General features: G+C 55.3%; 1 long non-coding RNA gene across 1 annotated transcript in view; it reads right to left on the minus strand.

Annotated features, from left to right (window-relative positions):
* The window catches only part of LOC309626661, a 37,019-nt gene extending 16,121 nt beyond the window's left edge, over positions 1-20,898 (minus strand). Inside the window, exon 1 of the long non-coding RNA XR_014243346.1 lies at positions 20,791-20,898. This is a non-coding gene — a long non-coding RNA (uncharacterized lncRNA). The remainder of the gene's footprint in view (positions 1-20,790) is intronic.
* Between the last annotated feature and the right edge of the window lie 388 nt (positions 20,899-21,286).

The raw sequence follows: 21,286 nt of genomic DNA on the forward strand, positions 1-21,286 counted from the left end.
TTTCTATTGCCTTCTTCTAGAACGTCAATTAGATGACATTATACTATTAATTCGATTCTTGTGTCTCTTAACCACTTTCTTTTTTTCTGACCTCTTTTTTTCTCTGTATGTCACTAGGTAATTTCTTTCATTCTACCTTTTATTTCACAAATTCTGTTTACAGGTAGGTCTAATATGCTGTTTTACTGAGTATTAAGGTTTTAATACCATGAGTAAGATTTTCATAGCCAGTTCTTTGGTTCTTTTTCAAACTTATTTGGTCATGTTTTGATAGTACTTTGCTAATTCCCCATAATTTTGGTTTCCAATTTCATTTCTTAAAACATTAAAAAAAAAAGTTTACTTAAGTTCCCTAATTAGTAGTTGCATTCGTTTGATGAACTCGGGGCTGTGATTGCCTCTTTGGTGGGTTTATATTTGTGGGGATCCTGTGAGGCCAGGTTGCAGGGGGATTTGAGTTTGTTTCTAGCAGTACAACCTTATTGGAAATATCTTTAAGTTAATTTTACAGTTTGGGGTTTCCTGGACCAAAAGGTAGTATAAATGTGACCCCCAAACTCCTGTGAAGTAAAAACAGAGGAGATGGTTTGTCTCCACCTAGATCCCAGGTGGAGACAGCAAGTTTGCTTGTCATCTCCTTTGCCAGCTGCATTAGTCAGAATAGCATAAGCCCTGCTTCAGTAACAAACAATCCCTCTCACTGGCTAAACCCAACAAAGGCTTATTTCCTGCTCTTGCAAAGTTTGCAGGGAATCTGAGCAACTCTCCTGGCCACTGTCCCACATAGAACAACTCAGCGACCCAGGTTGCCCCAATCCCAGCACAGCTTTGCCATCTTGACGCATGGCCTGGAGAATCTGGTGCTGGCTGTTCATTGCTTTGGTCTAGAAGTGATTCACGTCTCTTCTTCTCAGCACCCACTGGCCAGAACCAGTCCCAAGGCCAGGCCAATTGGAAAGGGCCAGGGAATGTGTCCATCTGTGCCTGGAGAAAGAGGACTGACTCTGGGGGGCACTTGATGTCTCTCCTGCTCCAGAAGGTGGATCTTCCCTAGTTGCCCATACCTGTACTGGGAGCCCCCTGAGATCCTGGCTTTGGGCAAGGATGCTGGTCCCAACATCCCACCTTGCATGTGCCCTAGGCCCTCTCCTGTCTCCAGTGACAATTGAGACCTACATTGTGAGGGCACTGGGTCTGCCTGAAGGCCTGGGGTCCCTTCAGCATCAGGACCAGCTAACCCATCACCCACGTTCAGCCCTCCCCTCAGTTCTGGGTGACTCTTTCACTTTCTTGCGAGCTCGGTTGCACATTGCAAACGATGTTTATTATATTTTATGTAGCATTCCCAGGCATTTCGTTTTAGGGGGTAAGCATCATTATTAACATCGCCCACATTTTATAGATGGGGAAACAGGGTAAAAGCTTCAGTCACCTGCCCGAGGACACACACGAGGGATGACCTGGAGCCTTGCTTCTCAGCCAGGCCTGTGTGACCCCAGCGCTCCTGCTGGCCTTCCTTGGGAGAGGCAGGAAGTGTGTCTGGCATAGAAGTCGGGTGCAGACTTTCCAGAGGAGGTAACCTTCGACCAGGTCTGGGAGGATACGAGGTTGGGGTACTGGGGTGTGGCTGTGACCCACACCAGGCAGAGAAGCCAGAGGGTGTGACAAGGTCGGGACACATGTTAGCCGCTCCATAAATATTTGCTGAATAAATGAATAAATAAATAGCCCACGAGAGGAACGAGAGGATGAATAATGTTGTCGGTAAAGCCTGAATCAGACTCTTGCGATGGCTTGTGTTTGACCCGGAGTCTTTCTACCTGCTCTTGCCTAATTTCCCAAGCTAAACAAACTGGGAAGGACTTGTGGAAATGCCAGGGAATGAGTCTCCCTTCCAGTCTTAGCAATTGCATTTACCTAAAATTACAAGCCTGTCTGATCTCATTAGCGAAATAAGACTCAGAGGGGACCCAAGGTGGAAGTGGAGACGCTGGAGCCTTTGTCTGCAGCTCTGGGTAGAATCCCTGGCACTTCCAGGCTGGTTGAGTGAGGGCCCCAGGCCCGCACCACCAGCCTGCCCGGGAGGAGGAGAAAGCAAACAGAGGGCAAGGCCAAGTTCAGCCTGGACTTCACTGAACTCCCCGTTCCTTCATAAACACCCTCCCTCATATTTATTACAATGAGGGAACTTGAGCCCCGGGCCTGGAGGAAGGACTAGATCCAGAAAAGCCCACCGAGGCAAATGTCAATGGGAAACCTAGCAGAGTGGGCCTTAGGTGAGACGTGAGGGGCTCAGACAGGACTTGGGGCCAGGTGTAGGGGCTTCAGACCCTGTTTAAGTACTTTGAGTTTCCGGTAGGGAGAGAGCTGAATAGATTGAAGCTTGCAGAATGAAATCCAGAGGTCTTATTTGCAGAATCAAGCCGAGGCTCTCTCGGGAGCGTTTTAGAAGACAGAAATATCGTGGTCTGCTCCGATGGCTAGGATGATTTACAGAAGCCGCTCTTTATTGATTTCCTCCTGGGGGCCAGGCTCAAATTAGTGCTTTCACACCCATTAGCTTAGGCACTCCTCGTAAAAGCCTGCAAACAGGTATCATTATCCCTGGTTTTCAGAAGAGGGATCGAAGATGTGCTGGTTAAGTAACTCGCCCCAGGTCACTTAGCTGGTAAGTGTGGCCCGGGGAATCCTCTTCTCCATTAGACGCGGCAGACGTGGTGCAAGAATGCCTGTCTCAACACGATTTTTTTTAGGGGCCGATGAACATCTGCTCAATTTTGCCTAAAGCAGACAAATAATGTTCAAGTATTTGAAGGCTTATACACATTTTTTTTTAATATAGATATTATTAGGGTGTGAGGGGCCCATGGAAGTCACAGCACATCTCCGAGGGTTTCTAAGTGGAATCCCAGACTCTCGGGGGTCAAGAAAAGCGTGTGGGTGTAGCGTGCTCCTGCAGGGCTGTGGTGGTTCCCGTAACCTGACATCAAACACACTTCTATTAAAAGTGCTATCTGCTTACAAATAAAATTGCTGTAAATATTTACCAAGAAAGTGCTGACACATGAGGTGCCCCGGAGGGGACCCCCTTTTACTGGACGACCCACACTACGTCACCTGGAGGTGAGCTGGCTGGTGGCAGGGGTGGAGGGTCTTTACTACTGAGCTGTAGGGAGGTTCTGCCCTCCCGTTTACCCAGCCACTCACCTTTGTTTTTGTTTTTTAAATAAAGATTTTATTTTAGAATAATTTCAGATGCACAGAAGCTGCAAAGATAGTACAGAGAGTCCCATCCACCCCTTCCCCTTGTAGACATCGTGCGTTACTGGGGTACCTTTGCCGGCACCAGAAACTGACATCGGTCCATGATTGTTAACTCGACTCCAGGCTTTGTTTGAACTTTGCCAATTTTCCCACTAATGTCCTCTGTACGCCAGGATGGCAGCCAGGGTGCCACACTGCATTCTGTCATCTCAGCCCCTCAGTCTCCTCCGGCCTCTGTCCCGGTGTTTTCTGATACCTGCTCTGGGCCAAGGCTAGGACCCGAGAGGTGAATGAGGAGAGCTTTGGCTGCAGGCAGCTCGGGGTGGGCGGATGTGGGCCAGCACTTGCATCTCGGTGAGACGCTTGCAGGACAGAGTAGCCTGGGCACTGCAAGCCGGACACCGGCAGCTCTGTCTGGGGAGATTAGCATTGAGTGATTTGGAATTGCTTTGAAAAAGGGGGTTTCTGATTGAGAAGCTAGCTTGAATAATAACATCTAGCACTGTATTTTGACGGGATAATTGTTTTATATTTATAAAGATTCTTAATTATCTCCAGCAAATGCATTTAGCTCACTTGGTAATTGAATTAAGGAAAATGTCTTTTCAAGCATTGTACGTCATTGCAATCATAGAAAAGAAGAAAGAATAACTTTAAAGTACTTCCCTACATGACCTAGACAAACTCATTATTACTGAAAGCTGAGTAATTCCATTAAGGCTGTTGGCTCTAATATAACAGGCATTCTGGGGACGTCGAATTAAAATCGCAAGAGACAATGGAAATTTCCTTTCCTTGGGGAGCCCTTGCTGACCCCCCATTTAGATCTGGTCCTTCCCTCGTGGGCCCTGGACACACTTTTACTTTTGAGCTTATCACACTGTATTGTGATTATCTCTCGGTCTCTCCACGCCCCGTTTATCCCCCAAATGTGTGTGTTTCTTGAGAGCTCAGGCCACATCTCGCCCGCTCAGGGATCACAGAACAGAAGCATGTATGACACTTCCCAAACTGAGTTTATACCCCTTCCTCCATAGCCATAATTTCTTCAGCAAGCACCCTCTCAACGTTTTATCTTTGGATGGACACATCTTCTGGCTGCTAGAATCTAGTGGACTGCAAAGGCCATGGGGTTGGAAGGTCCAAGCTACCGGAATGTTGGCGAGGACGCCTTGGCGGGGGGACCCGCACCCAGGAGACTTGTGCCTTGATGGCCCGAGTCTGGGCTTGTCAGGCAGCTCGGGTGCCGATGGTGGGCAGGGAGCCAAGAGGAGCCCAGACAGGCCCTGGACTTTGAAGAAAAATCAATACTCGTCCCGGAGTTTACTGCATCATAAACGCGTCCCTGGTTGCATGGCCACCTCCGGGCTCCTCCTTCCCCGCCCAACCATGACCACTCTGCCGATTAGAGAGCTGCCCGCCCTACCCCTGCGTGGCCCGGAGACCTTATGTCCGCCGGGGCTCCTTGCGGTGGTAAAACCCACTCGGATCACCCACTGCAGCGGGGCGGAGCGGGGTGGCTCCTCCATCTTCCAGGGGGGCATGAATTCAACAAATAGTCACCCAGCTGCTACGCGCAGATGCTGGGCCAGGCTCCGGTGATGCCGCGGGGAGCCGGCCAGACGGGCCACTTAAAGCACCGAGTCTACAGTCCAGTGTGGAGATCGACGCTGCACAGGTAAACGAGACAAACTGCAGACTGATAAGTGTTATCGACTAAGCAATAAATCAGGGGTGTGACGGAGGCGGGGGCAGGGCTGGGAGGGGCTGCAGGCAGACAGGCTGCTGCCCGCACTCTGGCCACTTGGTACCGAGCTGGCGCCGCCAGTGGTCCGGCCTCTCCTGACTCGCCTCTCTCATGGTGGATGGTCTCTCCTCCACCGCTCTGAGCTCTCCTCCTTCCTCCTTCCTCTCCCCGTCACCTTCCCACGCCAACTCCAACATGGCCCCGTGGTTCTGGCATGCACACGACATCAGGGCGCCTTGCCAACTGTCCCACTCTCTTTCGCTTCTTACTTCAGATGCTCAGACAGAGACACCCCTTGTCCAGCCTACGCGCCGGCTGTCCCAGGTGGGTACCACCCTGGTGCGATCGGCTGGGCCGGTGCAGAGTGGATGACTCGCCCGGGACACGGGTGCCCGGCAGCAGGGGCTGTGGTGTGCCCGTGCTGCGGAGAGGCACGAAGCCTGGGACCGAGTCCTGCTCCGTCCCCTATCAGGGCTACGAATTTGAGCAAGTCTTAACTTCTCTGTGCCTCAGCTTTGTCACCGTAACCCGATACCGAATGGCACCGAAATGAGGTAGGGTATGTCCAGCCCCTGGCAGTGCGGGGTGGGTGCGTGCACTCCTGTCCCACGGAGGGAATCCATCACCCGTCGTGAACTTCTGCAACCCCTGCTCTGGGCACCCCATGAGACAGGGAACACGGAGGGGTTTTGTAACTTACATAACGATGGACAGATGTTAGGGCTGCTGCCCAAAGGGTGGCTCCGGACAGGTGTTCGTTATCCATTTTTACAGAATTCCACATCCCTTCTGAATCTTGGGATTACAAAACAGCCACTGGGAAATCGTGCACCCCATTAACACTGAGACTTTTATGTATTTACAATTCAGCTTAAATTTTTACCAAGAGAGGTTTTCAAAATGTAACATGTGTTAGTCACCGCGTGAATTGCGAAACCAAGGAAATATCTCCCAAGTGCTGGCCTTGACAGTGTAATCTGGCAAGGCTTGGGGAGGAATAAAAATAACGCTTCTCAGCATAGCCGCCTCAAAGGGTAGGAGGGATCTGGAGCCCTCCCCGAGCACACAGGTAGTTGGTTGTGTGCGCTGGTCTCCTCTCCTCAGTCCTGGCCATGTTCTGGCTGCCTTCGGCAGTTTAACTCAGGGGTGATGGGGAGAGAGGGGGACTGGGGAGCTGGGGGGCCCGGTTTGAGTTCTAGGTAAGTCACTTACTGGCCAGGTGACCTTGGGCATTTTCCAGACCCTGCTGTGCACACAGAGGTTAGGGGACGTGCCCCAGGTGGCACCGCAGTGATGAGAAGTGCCCACTGCTGTCCCACTGCCTCGCAGGTGATTTCAAACCCAGCAGCACCGGGACCCCCTGAAATCCTCCGGTTGCCTCAAGGGCTGCTCTGTGGCTGGAGCTGTGTTTGGCAGGATGGGGGGAGGCGGCACCCGGACGTCCCCCGCAGCTGTACGGGCGAGTTTGGTTTTCTAAACACAACAAGCCTGCACTTCCCCATGGAGCTACAAGCCCGCAGGTGGCTTGATGAACATGTGGTTTCTGGATGTGACATGAAAGTGAGCATTTGCGTGCTCTTTGTCTGGGTTCCCTGGGTTTGTTTATCTTGCCCTTACGGCCCTGAAATACTCCCAATTGTGATTATGTTGAGGCAGGAGCTGTGGAGGCAGAGTGCTGCTGTACCAGGATCGGCTGGGCCCCGGCCCCACCATCCTTCCGCAAAGCACCAGCGGGATCCTGAGGAGCCCAGCACAGAGCCCACTGAACAGGTGCTGGGCCTCCAGGGCACCTGCCCACCGCCTCACCCCTGCACGGCATCTGCTGCAGGAGCCAACTGCATCCCTGCCTCACCTGGCGCGCCTCTGTCCATTGGTGACGTCAGCTTCCGGGGCCTGCACGTGAATGATTTCTGACGCTTGCTGCAGCCAGGGAGTGGGGACCAGGCTTAATTATTCCCATTCTGCAGATGACAAAACTGAGGCTTGGAAGTGACTCGCTTGCCCAAGGTCACACGGGCAGCACAAGATAAAGCTGGGGTTGAAAATGATCTCCATTTCTATCCTAATGTTCCTGCTCTGTGTCCCCTCCTCTCAGGGCGATGCCTCAGTTTCTCACCACAATCCCGAAGCTCCCAGAGACTCCCCTGACAGTGCCCGCTGTGGCCCACGGCGCTTGCCCTTGGCTCCATCTCGGCCTCCCTTTTGGCTTGGATTGTATGCCACTTAACCACCCCTCTCCTGCTCTCCGGCACTGCTTTTTAATCGTCTGTGTCAACGCTTGCCCATCCAGACTGTGAACCCCAGGGGTACGGGAGCCACGGGCTGGCCGCCCCGTGCCTGGCCCAGCGTGGCCATGTAGCTGACTCTCAGCCATGCTTGTTGAATGATGACTTGTTATTATTCCCTAAGGCTGGGTTCCACGTGTCTGGCCACAGGAGGCTAGAACCCGTCCTGCCCCCAGGTCCTTGGCTGGCCGGCATTTCAAATGATATTGTTTCATATTAAATTATTTTAAATTCCATGGACCCAGGTTTCACAATCAAATAATTCGATCTTGTTTACAAATGGAATTTTTACTTTTTGATGGTTTCTAGCTTTGCTGGGCTGGATGGTCAGGAAAGCGTGTCCTCCCATGCCCTCCTGTCTACCTCTGCTGCCTTCCCCGCGACACCGTGGAGCCGGGGAACGATCCTGGGGGGACGGCGGGCAGCCGGCGTGGCGGTGGGGTGGGCTTTCCTCCAGTGTGCGTGGGGCACAGAGCCGGGGGCTTTCTCGGCCTCCCCGCCTCCCGGCTCCTGCCGTGAGTAAGCTCATAAATCACAGAATCAGAAGGGACCCTTGCTAACCGTCATTCCAACCCCCTTTTACAGACTAGGAAACTGAGGTTCAAGATCACAGCCCTGGTGGTCAGCCCAGGACCCAACGCACCAGGTCTTTGGACGCCCTCCTCCAAGGGCTACTCCACATCCCGCCCTCCTCCACCCCTGACTTACGAAATCCCTACCACGCTGCTCTGTGCTGTGGAGACACAGACCTGGGAAGACGTGACCTCTGCTCTCTAGAGGCTCATAATCTGGGTACTGGGATAGGGGAGGTGGACGAGGAGACAAGAAAGTGGCTGCATGATGAGGTGGCGGCTCATGGGCCACGGGAAGGAGAAGGAGCTACGGAGGGCCAGGCGGGGCGGACGCGGCAGGTTTGCGAAGCCACGGACATGGGCTGAGCTTGGTGGCTGCGGCCGACCCCCTTCTCAGCTGAGGGTCGGACTCAGCACGGGAATATTTTGTCCAATGTGCTAAACTTCAGCCTCTCCCGGTGAGCCCCCTCCTCACCCAGCAATGCCACCATCACTGGAAACAGATTTGCAGCTTCTCCTATAGAACTGTCTCTAAGCAAGTGACGGTCCGGGGGCAGCCATGCTTCCTTGCTTTGTGGCCACTCGTGTGGGTGACCTGGGTTGGCCCCGGCAGCAGCTCTGCTGGGCTTGGCTCAGAATGGATCTGGCTGTTTCCACAAGTCGCCGGCTCTCTGAGTTTGGAGCTGAACCTCCGAGGACACTCCAAGATGGGCCGTGTCTCTGGGCTGCCCCCAAAGGGCCACTGGGCAGGCGTCTCCGCCAGCTCCAGGGTTGCAGAGGGTTCCTCAGGAAGGGCCTAGAGGAAGTTGGTTGACAACGTCCCAGCTAACTTCCCGGCCCAAAGGCAGGCACTTCATTCTGTAAAGGTCCTGGGGGACGAATGTGTTGGGGCTCCAGCCCACCCTTCCAGGGGCCCTGAGGTGACCCACAGCCCTGGGGCCCACGCCCTACCTCGCTGCCCCATCACCATGGCCTTCGTGGTCCCTGCACGCCTCACAAGGCTGACCCCATCTGGGTTCCTGGGGTCAGACTGCACACTACCCAACAGTGGGGACGCCCCCGGGCTGGCAGGGGTGTGCGGAGACGGGAAGCACATCCTGGTCGACGGAAGTGTAAATCCAGCCAAATTGAAAGTGCATACAGTTTGGGCCAGAATCGACGTTTCTGGGTATCTAACATCCTGGTGTCCTGGTGTCAGTAACCATACAGGATGTGACACGGGCATCTAAAGGCTCTTAAGAAAGAGGGAGGTGTGTCTGCCTGTGTGTGCTGGGACGGACGGATCTCTAAAATAAGGTGAAAAAAGCAGGATGCCAAACAAAGTGTATCCATTTTTGAGTTAAAAAAATATAATGCAATAGATGGAGGTCTGTGCTCTGGATGAACTCCAGCGGTGGGCACGTGGGCCCCGGTTACCAAGACCCAGCTCCCAGGTCTCTGCACGCTGTTAGCTCATTGGGTCCTTAGAAGATCCCAGGAGGTGGGTGTTACCATCCTACCTACTTTGCAGATGAAGAAACCGAGGCCCGGGGAGGTAAGGAGGGTGCGGGGACGGGAGCCTGAGCCCCTGGCCCCTGTGTGCCTCGGGATCAGCTGGAGAGGGGCGGGCTGGGGGCTTTCAGTTCTCCTTGTTTACCTCTGTGTCCTCTGCATTTTCTTCCCAGCTGAGTGTGTGACTCTATTTGAGAAAATGTCAAAGGGTATCCTGGATAGAGGTAATAAGCCTTTAACTCCTTTATTGTGCTTTTCTGTATTAAAGAGGCAAACACAGTCACGTCATTTTAAAAACTCACTCCCCCCTCCCCCAAAAGAGAGAATACTGTCTCTAGGAAGAGAACTGAAGAAAAAACTAGGACTTGGGAGATTGGGGTTGACATATACACGCTACTATATATAAAATAGATAACTAATAAGGACCTACTGTATAGCACAGGGAACTCTACTCAACACTCTAATGACCTATATGGGAAAAGAATCTATGAAAGAGTGGATATATGTATATGTATAACTGACTCACTTTGCTGTACAACACAACATTGTAGATCAACTATACTCCAATAAAAATTTTAAAAAAAGGAATAAAGAAAAAAGAAAAAACCAGGACTCCAGCAAGTGACCCCCAGTCTTGGCAGGGTCCCTGGGCGCTTGCTTATGGAAATAGCTATTTCCCATGATTTCCAGAATGTGAGACGTGGGAGAATCCTGCATGAGTTCTAGCCCAAAGTGGGCAAAGGGGGGCCGAGGGAAGGGGCTCCCTTGCTCTAGGAATCACAGGGGGTCCATCTGGCACCCACGCCAGGCCCACACGGCCGCCCTGCCGCCCTGAACTGGGGCTGGGAAAGATGAGACCAGTTATTTCTGTGCCACAGTTGCCTGATAACCAAGATCAAACCTGCCCAGGAACTATATTTAGTCCAGGACAGAACTGAAAGACCATTTGGCCCCCAAGTGGCTGCCTTGCTCGTCTCGTCTGGCCTCTGAATCCAGCGCGCACTTGAGCTTGATTGAGGCCATTGCTCTGTAACTCGCATGGCTGTCGAGAGGGTAATGTTGCCATTGGTGACCACAGGTGTCTCGGCAGCCTGTGCAGAAAGGCTACTTCAGGCTCCAACGAGGGCCAGGTTTCCAGGGGCGACGGAGGAGCCTCGGCGTGGCAGGCGTCCAGCTCTGCCCCTGACCAGCTCTGTGATCTCGCCGGAAGCTTCCCCTCCCCTGGTCTCAGTTTCCCCATCTGTAAAACAATGGGAGTGGCTTAGATGACCTCAGGCCTTTAAGACGGTGGCAGATGCCAGCACATGGCGTTGCTCCTGCTTCAGGTCAGAGGAAGGCTGGACCAGCGGTCCTCTGGGATACTGGTCTTGTCTCCATGGAGACCAGCTCACGCTCTCTCTCGGGCCAGTCTCCTGATGGTCACGTCAGGAAACGGTGGGCTCCAGACACAGGCCTCCTACTGGTGGGTTACCTTGATTTTTAGAGCTCTGGAACATTAGAAATGGAGGTACCCCAAAAGACAAAGGCCCTCACCTTACAGAGGAGAAAACTAGGCTGCGGAGGAACTGTGAAGGCAGCCCCTGAGTGCTGGTTTGAGGCCCCTTACCCCCGAGGCTGAAGAGCAATACAACCCCATCCCCAACAGCGACCTTCCTTCTCCATGTCTGTCCACTTGCAAGGGGGGTCTTCTGCCTGTACATGGGCCCCCAAGCCCCAGTCCTCATGTCCCTGAGCCTGACCTCCTAGCTGCCACCTTACAAGGGAGCCCTTAGATGCAGCAGCCGGGGGTCCTCCATGCCCAGAGACCGGGGGGCCAAGATTCCCCTTGAAGTGTATGCACAGCCCAGCCTGCCCACAGAGTGATGGCGGGGCGGGCCTGGTGCCCCAGGGGAGAACACAGACTTGGTCTTGGTCATCTGTGCGGAGCCCTGGGGCACGTCTCCTCTCGGTCACACTTGGGACCTGGTTTCAGCCTTTCTGCCCCTGGGGCATGGCCACAACCCTCCCCAGGATGTCCCACCGGAGTGTGGACAGAGCTTTGTGTGTAGACTCGGTTCCCGGCTTGGACACACTTTCTGTGAAACCCTTCCTGTCCTGCAGGTATGCAGGGCACGGTGGGGGGTACGGACACGGCCAGCCAGCATAGAAATGCCACTCAAACTGGCTTAAAGGTAAATTTACTGGTTCTTCTGATCAAGGAGTTCAAGTTCAGCTGGACCCAGTGGCTTAAATGACGTCACCACGCCTGTCTGTCTGAGGTCAGCTCTCCTCCAGGTCATCTTCTCTGTCCAGTGGGCCCCCCCCACAAGGTGCAGGGTGGCTGTCAGGTCTTCGGGTCATTCTACCCGTCAACAATCTCAGCTCCCGCTCAGCTCCTGACTTGACTCTCATTTGGCCCAATTCTGCCCTGTTTCCACTCCTGAGTGGTCAGTCACAGCGTCCAGAGGGATGGGACACACTGCTGGTCCAGGCATGGGTCACGTGTCCAGCTGGGACCCTGTTGCTCCATTTCCACCCGAACTATAAGATCCACAGCGGCGAAGGTAAACCCTGGGACGTCGGGCCAACAGAACTGTGGATGTTTACCATACGTGCTGTAAAAAGAGGGCTTCGGAGGGACAGCCAGCCTGGAAAGGGCACACACCACGGGGCCAGGCAGCTGCTCTCCGCCTGGGGCTCTGTCTCCGCTCCTCCCCGTCCTCCTGCCCACAGCGTCTTCCGAAGGCCCTTGGTCTCCCACTCGTTGCTGGCTTGCCCCCATACCGTCACTGCCCCCGACTTGACACGGCAGAAGCCACGTGAACACCCCTGGCCCAGCTGGTTAGGAAATTCCCAGCGGCTTCTGTGGTGCCCACCTTAGTCTAGAAGCAAACTCTGTCTCACACCACAGCCACCCCGGCCGTCCAAGAGCCTTCTCTCTTTAGAGAGCTCGGGGCAGGGGGGTTGTATGGGGTTGAGCCACATCCCCTCAAACTCATGTCCACCCAGAACCTCAGAACGTGACCTCATTTGGATATGTGGTCTTTGCAAATGTAATCAGTTAAGATGAGGTCATCCTGGATTAGGGTGAGCCCTAAATCCAGTGATGGGTGTCCTTTTAAGTAGTGGAGGAGAGACACAGAGATACAGGGAGATGATGGCAAGCGACCCAGGAGGAAGAGATTGTAGTGATGCGGCCACAAGCCAAGGAATGCCTGGGGCCACCAGAGGCGGGAGGCAGGAAGGAAGCTCCCCAGGGCCTCCAGAGGAAGCAGGGCCCTGCCCACACCTTAATTTCAGACTCCTGGCCTCCAGAACTGACAGAGTAAGTGTATGTATTTTTTTTTTTTTTCTAATTTTTGGCCATGCTGTGCCGCTTGGGGGATCTGAGTTTCCCAACCAGGGACCAAACCCGAGCCCCTTGCAGTGGAAGCATGGACCAGGGAAGCCCCTTTATTTTTTTTGAAATATAGTTGAGTTTCAGTATTGTGTTAGTTTCAGGTATACAGCAAAGTGATTCAGTTATTTTTTCAGATTATTTTCTACTATAGGTTATTACTAGATATTGAATATAGTTCCCTGTGCTATACAGTAAGTCCTTGTTTGTTCTGTATATAGGAGTATGTATCTATTAATCCCATACTCCTAATTTATTCCTCCCCCCCTCCCTTTCCCCTCTGGTAACCATTAGTTTGTCTTCTATGTCTGTGAGTCTGTTTCTGTTTTGTACATAGATTCATTTGTATTATGTTTTAGGTTCCACATATAAGTGATATCGTATGATATTTGTCTCTCTCTGTCTGACTTACTTCACTTAGTATGATCATCTCTATGTCCATCCATGTTGCTGCAAATGGCAATATTTTACTCTTTTTTATGGCTGAGTAATATTCCATTGCATATATACATACCACATCTTCTTTATCCATTCATCTGTTGATGGGCAGGGTAGAAGCTGGATCATACAAGAGCAACTTCAAAGCTATAAAAAGGCTGTCAGATCAACAAAACCAAGTAAAGGGGAATATCAACTCAGGACAGTTATAAAACCCACACAGACGGGATTGGCTGCAGAGAGCAGGTCCACAGCTCAATGGGTGCCCTAGGAGGGCCCCTCAGCACCCTTGGTCTCTGGGGTGGGGGAGGTGGAATATTCTGGGTTGGAGGGGCCAAAAAGACCCCACCATTCCTTTCCCTTTCTTCTCCTGTCACTTGCCCCTTCCTGCATCTCCGGTGCTGAGCCAGGTCCTGGATCAGGCCTTTGCACATACAGGTGCCAGAACCTTCCTGCAGAGCCTCACTGGCACTTTCCTCTTCAGCACCACCTTGCCTGGCCACCTGCTCCAGACGTGGTCCGTCTCCGCTCTACCCCCTGCACCGCCTGTCCATCTCCCACTAGGAAGTTAGCTCCACGGGCAGGGACCCGGCGTCGAGAGCAGGGCTGGGCCTACAGCAGGCTTCCGGCCACGTCCAGTGGGCACGGAGCTTCCCTGCATGGCGTCTCCTATCCTAGGACCACCGGAGACTCACGGAGCCAGAAACAGGCTTGAGGGGAAAGATCCAGTCACAGAACACTCCCACCAGATTCCATGTTGCCCCCAATTCTATTACTCGCCCCAAGAGTAAGTTAGCGATCCATATCCTACTTTTTTTTTTTAATAATTTAAATTTATTTATTTATTTATTATTTATTTATGGCTGTGTTGGGTCTTCGTTTCTGCGCGAGGGCTTTCTCTAGTTGCGGCAAGCGGGGGCCACTCTGCATCGCGGTGCGCGGGCCTCTCACTATCGCAGCCTCTCTTGTTGCGGAGCACAGGCTCCAGACGCGCAGGCTCAGTAATTGTGGCTCACGGGCCCAGTTGCTCCGCGGCATGTGGGATCTTCCCAGACCAGGGCTCAAACCCGTGTCCCCTGCATTGGCAGGCAGACTCTCAACCACTGCGCCACCAGGGAAGCCCCCATATCCTACTTTTTATTTCTTGCTTCCAGAAAGGCTAGAAAGGTTAAAGAGTATGAAAGCAATCTGCCAAGTAAAAGGCAGAAGGGAAGCGTGTGTGTGTGCACGTGTGTGTACCTGTGCACTAGTGTGCGTGTATGTGCATGGGAGCATGTGCACGTGTGCGTAGGTGTGTGTGCACGAGTGCATGTACACCTGCGTGTGTGCGCATGTGTGTACAGAGGACGCAGGGGCAACCCTTCCTGGCCACGTGTCTGACGATCACTGAGGCGGCGGGAGGGCTGCAGTTCTGCCCCTGAGGGCGGCCATTCAGAAGCAGTCAGAGGAAAATGAACTCAGCTCTCCCAGGGGCCCGGGAGGTGAAGGTGGGCAGCCAGGGACTAGCTCTCCTCCCTGTCTTCTGGGGGCCTCCCCATGGAACACAGGCGCTCAGCGCCTCTTCCCTAGAGGCAGGACGCTGGCCATGGACCACAGCGGCTGCTCGTCAGGCAGAGGGTCATGGTCTTCCGAGGCCAGGAGAGCTGGCCTAACCCCAGCTCTGCCCCTTGCTGTGTGATCCACAGTCACGTGACCACCCTCTCTGGGCCACACAGGGGTTAGAGCGGCTCCCACATCTCCCGTGCTGCTCTCAGGGCCTGGCGCTGAGGCACCCGGCAGACAGCTTGTCCGCAGATGCCGGCCTGGGTGGTAGAGCACCCGCCCCCGCGTGCCTTGGAGTTCTGCGGGGGCAGCGTGACTTAATCCGGGCTCTGCTGCTGCTGCCCTGGACGGCACGGGTCCACGAGTCCCGAAATCTGCAGTGGGGACCCAGGAGGTGCCTGAAGGGAAGCCTGGAGCCGAGCTGGCGGCGGGAGAAGGGTTTTACTGGGAGGCTGATCTGGGGGCAGGCGTCCTGGGCAGGACCAGAGGTGCGGCAGGGAGCCCCGGGAAGCCAAGCCCCGCACGATCTCATCTGATCCCACCCTAGCAGGCGGCTGCTGTCGTCCCCACTATGACAGGAAGCTCGCTGAAGGGAGGTGACTTCCCCAGTGCCACGGTGCTGGGAAGTGGTGGCCCGAACCTCAGCGGGATGGTCTGAGTCCGGGGCTGGAACTGGGGGAAGCAAGAGTAGCAGGTGGGGATGGTGGGGCTGAGTCCTGAGCTCCGCACCCCGCCCCGCAGCTCTGAAAACAGTGAGCTGCAAACTCCAAGCTGCGACCCACGGAGCTCATGGGATCACTTTAGCAGGTGGCTGCCATCAGTGGGCAGAAAAGAAATAGGGTACCAAACGTCAGAATTCACGATGCACAGTTAGAGAAGTCTTCTTTTGTAGAAGACTTCTCAGTTATACGTGCATCAAGAGCTCGTTACTTATTTAACATGAAGCCGTTATGTGGGCACTGGGATGAGATGGACGGTGTCTTTCTTACCCTGGCCACGGTCAGCAAGCTTTGAAAGCCACTGCTTTCAGCCTTTCTCTGTTCTGCAGGGGCCTCCGGGCCTTTGTTCTCTGAACAAGAACGCCAGCGCCGGGCACAGCACAGGAGCCAGGACATGCTGGGGGGTTTCCGTCCCGAGGCCCTGCCCGCATGCCAGCGCGGCTGGCTCAGCAAGGTGGCGGCACCGCTGTGCAGGGTCCGAGCACTCAGAGTGTTGATGTCTGACTGCAGCTGAATGGCGGGGGGGGGGGGGGGGCGTCCCAAGACCCTGGCCCTGGGCCTGACAGGCAATGTTGTCTTCCCTCTGTGAGTTCCATCGAGTTCCCACCTGCGGCCCAGGGGTGCCCCCAAGGTCCCCAAACCAAGGTCCCAAAGCTGCTCCATCAGGAGAGGTGCTGAGAGGCACTGAAGCCCCTGTGGTCACAGGGAGTGGGTAGAGTGAGAGCTCTCCTGTCCCGGGGCCGTGTAAGTGACAGACAGCAGAGTGTCTTGGGGCGGAAAGGGAGGTCTGGGTGATGGGAGGGCAGGGGCCAAGAAATGCCAGGCCGGGCTGGGAGGCCTGCTGGGGAAGGAGTCTGAGCTCCCTCCAGCCAGCAGTGGGCACCTGGAGGAAGGCTTTGGGGTGATCAGATTCATTTTCCAATCGGGTCACACAGTCTGGCTGGAGTGGGGGTCTGGCCCCATGTATCTAACTTTCTCCAAACGGTCCTGCTCCAACCAGAGAAAGGCCAGGCTTGTGCTGGGAGCCCCGGACGTGGGCGAAAACCCCAGCGGGTCCATTTTCAGGTGAAGCCTTCTCCTCTCCTTTGGGCATTCCCAGACACCGTCACTCCTTTTGTTTATTATCGCCATCTACTTTTAAGGTCTCCAACACCAGAGGCCAGCCGTCTAGCTTTCTAAATATCCTTGAACATTCTGATGTTCAGAACATGTGAGTTGGCTGTTTTGATCCTTGGAGGGTGCTGGGGGCCGACCTCCCTGAGGAAGGCTGGGCAGAATCTTCAGACACCAAGTCTGCAGGGGCTTCCTTGCGGCAGTGAAGTGTTCCTTCCCTTCCTGGGAACAGGCCTGAGGTTTGGGCAGCTCTAGGCCCCTTGAAACCTTCAGTTGTAATAAAGAAGTACAAAGCAAGCTGGCATTCCAACGTGAGGCCACATCCTCCTCCTGCCCTGGCTGGTTTTCCCGTTTGCTACACTGGCCAGCCCAGGTGCCACAGAGGGGACGTTTGTTTTCCCAGAAGAACAGAACAAAATGAAAACAGAAACGAAAAAAATCCCAAACGCTCTCACACATATACATGGGACCGTGTCCATAACCAGGACTGAGGTTGGAAGCACCGTCGCCCGGCTTCGTACGATGCGAACAAAGATGTCCCCTGGCTGCCTTGCTCTTCGGGCTGGACCTCTCGATGTGCCAAGGGAGCCCACGGATTCCTCGGATCCCAAGTTTTGGTCCACACTTTGGTCACTTGTTTTTGTGAAAATGACCAGTGGACCCCCAACGAGGCTGCTGAGTGGGCCGCTGGGGAGTTTTTAAAAGAGAGAAAGCATCATAAAATGGAGGAGGACCCTCCGCATGGGACCAAAACACGGACACGGGGGTAGCAGGATGCGAGGTGCCCAGGCTGCCAGGCCGGGTGGGGGTCCGATCTGCACGCCCAGGGCACCCCCTGCACTCCCACGTACACGCAACCCTCTGGCTTCCTTTCATCACATCCTCACACATGTAAGGGGTCCCAGGCATGTCTGCATAGATATAAACAAACATCTGAGCCTGGCATTCCAATAAGCCCCACCGTAGTCCCACCGTGTGGAACGTTGTTTCCCCTCATACTATAGTGAAACTAGCTGTATCTCAGCTCTGCTCCCGGGTTTCCAAGTATCAACAAAAACGTATTTTCCCCTTTCCTGTCCAGTTTAAAGGTTATTCCTAAAAAGCAACAGCCAACTTATTTTTGATTTTTTGAAACAGAAAATTATTTACCAGGAACACACAGATTATTTGTTTTACTCTGTGCTACTCACTTATTGAAACGATATCACTGGAAAAGCCATTTCAGTACAAATGGTAGATGAGTTGAAAAATGGATTTTTTTTTTTTTTTACCACCATTGGGGCTACTGACTTAAGGGCAGTTGTAGTTCAAACAAACCCAAGGTCAATCAGTTTGTTACATAATAGTGAAATAGTGCTGTTTTGTACAAAACAAAGCCAGATATTCTTTCAGTTAAAAAAATTGGTGATTTTGCCTGTGCAACTTTTATCTCAAGTGGAAGATGATTCTAATTTTATCTGTGTTCAAAAAGCAGATTAAAAAAAAAATCATGAGGCTGGAGCTCATGATTTTTCCTTACAGTTCTCTGAGCAGCCGAAGGAAGGAAAATCACCTTGAGTCTAGCATTTTCTGAGCACACTACAACAGCCAGGTCCCTTAGACCCATCTGGAACGAAATTAATTACATCTACGTGTTAGTTTAAAATGAAATTATTTTATTTTCACTGTATTTTCCTCCAGGCTCTTAGGGAAGAAAAGAAGAAAACAGGATATCGGGGCAAAGGCTTTGGTTCCTCGCTGCCCATTTTCTCTTTAGGCTCTTCTTGGTTTCCGGCTTTTATTTTGTACTGGGGTTTTTTTGGGTTGAAAAATGTATAAAATGTGTATTTTAAATATCAAATAATTATAGATTTTGAACATGACAAAATTTTAGAGCCACCATACATTTTGACAAAAATATTATTAAAAAATACCGTCTACTCTCACTCCACTTACATTAAAATGTCATTCTTTTCATTTCATATCTTCTGATCTGTGCAATCTGACATTTGTTAGATATGAAAAGTTCTGCAGACTATTTCAGAGAATATTTGGAATAAAGTAAACAATCGATATGTAAAATTTCCACGGAAGAACGCTTGCTTAGGTAACATTAGTTTAAAACGTCGTGTTGTGTTTAAAATGGCAAGTGTCGCTCACGGGCACGGCGGGGCAGCTGCCCCGGCGCGGGTCCTGGTTCTCGGAGGCGGCGCGGCGACGGCGCCCGACGACCTCGTCCTTGCCCGGAGGCCGGCTCGGCCCGCAGCCCCTGGGCGCACTCCTGCTGTCCCGCGGCCTGGGCACGGCGCGGCCTTCGGGTTTGCTAGCATTTTCCTTTTCTGCGGCGCACGGAGGCGGGGGAGAGAACCCCGCAGGGGCTGGAGGAAGGTGCGCGGCCCGTCCCACCTGCTGGGCCCGGCCCCGTGCGCCTGAGTCGCCACCGCCGAAGCGCACGGCCAAGGCCGCCTGACGGACACCCCGAGCTCATTTCTCCGCCTGGCTTCCACTGGGCTTTTATCTGCCTCCCCCATCCTAACTGGTTCCAGATTTGCAACTTCAGAGGCGCGGGGACTCAGCTGGGTCGCGCTCTTGGCCTCTCGGGGACCCCTCCCCCAACAATGACCCCCCCCCCCTCGGCAAGCGCACGGCCGGTCCTGCGGGGCCTGGGGGGGACAGGGCCATGGGCAGGGAGCGAGCTATGAGGCCGGGGCTCGGAGCTCGCCCTCCGCTGCCCGAGGCACTGGCCCGGCCTTCCCTGCGCGGGGCGCCACGGCGCCGTCCCGGGGCGCACTGCCTCCGCCAGGTCGGGCAGGCTGGAGGACGGGTCCCCAGGACCTCTGCGCGCGGGGCAGGAGCCCGCGGGCGCCATCGGAAGCGTGCGCGGTGGGGCAGCGCGGCGCAGACACTTGCTGTCGGCCCGCGACCCGGGAGGCTAGGACGCCCTGCCCTCCGGGGAGGGCGCGACCACCCACGCCGCCGCCGACCTGGGAACCCGGCCGGCTGCGGCCGAGGCCCGGGGGCGCTGCGGGTCGGGGGCTCTGCCTGGCCACCACTCCCCAGTCCCGCACCACCATCCCGAGTCCCCGTCCTCGGTGGGGAGACCCCCAAGCCGACCTGCTCCGAGCCCGCCAGACCCCCAACGCCCCGCAACCCCAGGCCGGCCTCGGCGGCTGGGCCCCGCAGGCGCCAGGCACCGGAGGGGGAGGGCCTCGAGGGCCCGGGGCGCTGTTCCAACGGCCAGAAAATGGAAACTGTGCGAAAAGAATCCCCAAATCCGGCCGGGCCCGAAGCCCACCGGCTTACATAAAGCCCCAGCAGCCCGCCCGCCCGCCCGCCCGCGGCCTCCCTTCCCGGGGGCGAACAATCGGCGGGCACCTGGCCAAGCCGTCCTGGGGTTGGCACCACCGTCGACCCCCTGACCAAGGGCCTGGCGTGACCCCGGGGAGGGGAAGGGGTCTCGGCCTCTTCCCACCGTCTGCCCCGAGAAACATTTAACTAGCCTTTAATCACATTAGCAGCCGGCCCCAATTAAGGACGCGGGCGGGGGAGGCAGGAGGAAACCGCTGGCCGTGTCACTCGAGGATAAAGATCCTTTCATGCCCCGGGCCTGGCCTGGGGCAACGCGGCGGGCCGCCATCCCCAGCCTTTGATTGCCGGCGCCTGGGCCTCGCCGACGCCGCCATCTCTTGGCCCCCTCCACGCCCCCCGCCCCCCCCCCCCCCCCGCAATATGCCATCGCCCTCGGGTGACCGGGTGGCCGGGCAGGGCAGCGACCCAGGTCCGGGCCGGAGCCCGCGCCCCCCAAGCCGGAAAGGCCTGGCCTCCTCCGGCCCGCGCCTGCGCAGGGGGACCGCTTGAGGGGGCGGCGGGGGGCTCTCGGAGGGCGCCCGGGACGCGTCGCCTGCCCGCCGACGCCGAGCGCCCGGCCGGGACCCGGGTAAGGCCCTGCCCACGGGGTGGTTCGGAGGGAGGGTGACCCCCGCCATGGGCGGCCTGGACAGGTCACCGATGTTCTCCTGGGCTCCGTCTGGCCTCCCGGGCCCGGAGTGAGCCCCCGAGGGCCCCGGGGCCAGGCCCAGGCCGGGCGCCGCGGTGGCGGGTCTCCGGGGGCCCAGGCTCCGGCGTCGGGCCCCAGGCGCGCGGGGAACACCAGGCCGGGGCGGTGGGGCCGGCCTGCGGCCTCCCGTCGGCTCGCCAGCCCAGAGCGGCGGAGAGCCGGCCGGGGCGCGCGGTCGAGGGCTGAGGGTCCCCCAGGGGTGCTTACCTTGCTCGGGCGCCCGAACCGCGCTCCCCTCGCTCCTCCTCGAGGGTCGGAGCGGGGCGCGCTCTGGACGGGCCGGGGTCGTGCGAGGACAGCGGCCGCCCGCGCCGCCGCCGCGATGCCGGGGCCGCCCAGGACCCCGGCCCCACGGCGGCAGCTGCAGCCCGGAGCCCCGTGACCCCGGCCCCGACCTCCCCGCGCTCAGCTGTTGGTCTCGCACAAAAGAGAACACTCATATTTTTCTTTCCCCGGCACCGATTTAACACCCGCCCCGTCTCCCCTCCCCCGAATTACCCCCGACCTCCCACACGCTTCTCTGAGAACCGCTTTCTCTCCGCACACCCACTTTGTCTCGCCTTTCTCCGCTTTGTAATTGCGTCGTTGTAGTCGAGGATGTCAGTATAGCTTAGAAAGTTTCATAGAAAGTCAGAAAGCAATTAGGGAGGCCCTTTTATTGGAGCTTCGCTGGTGCCATGGAATCTTTTAAAGGACAGCCTGA

Source organism: Balaenoptera borealis, assembly GCF_965194805.1.
Source record: "Balaenoptera borealis genome assembly, chromosome: 3".
Lineage (NCBI taxonomy): Eukaryota > Metazoa > Chordata > Mammalia > Artiodactyla > Balaenopteridae > Balaenoptera > Balaenoptera borealis.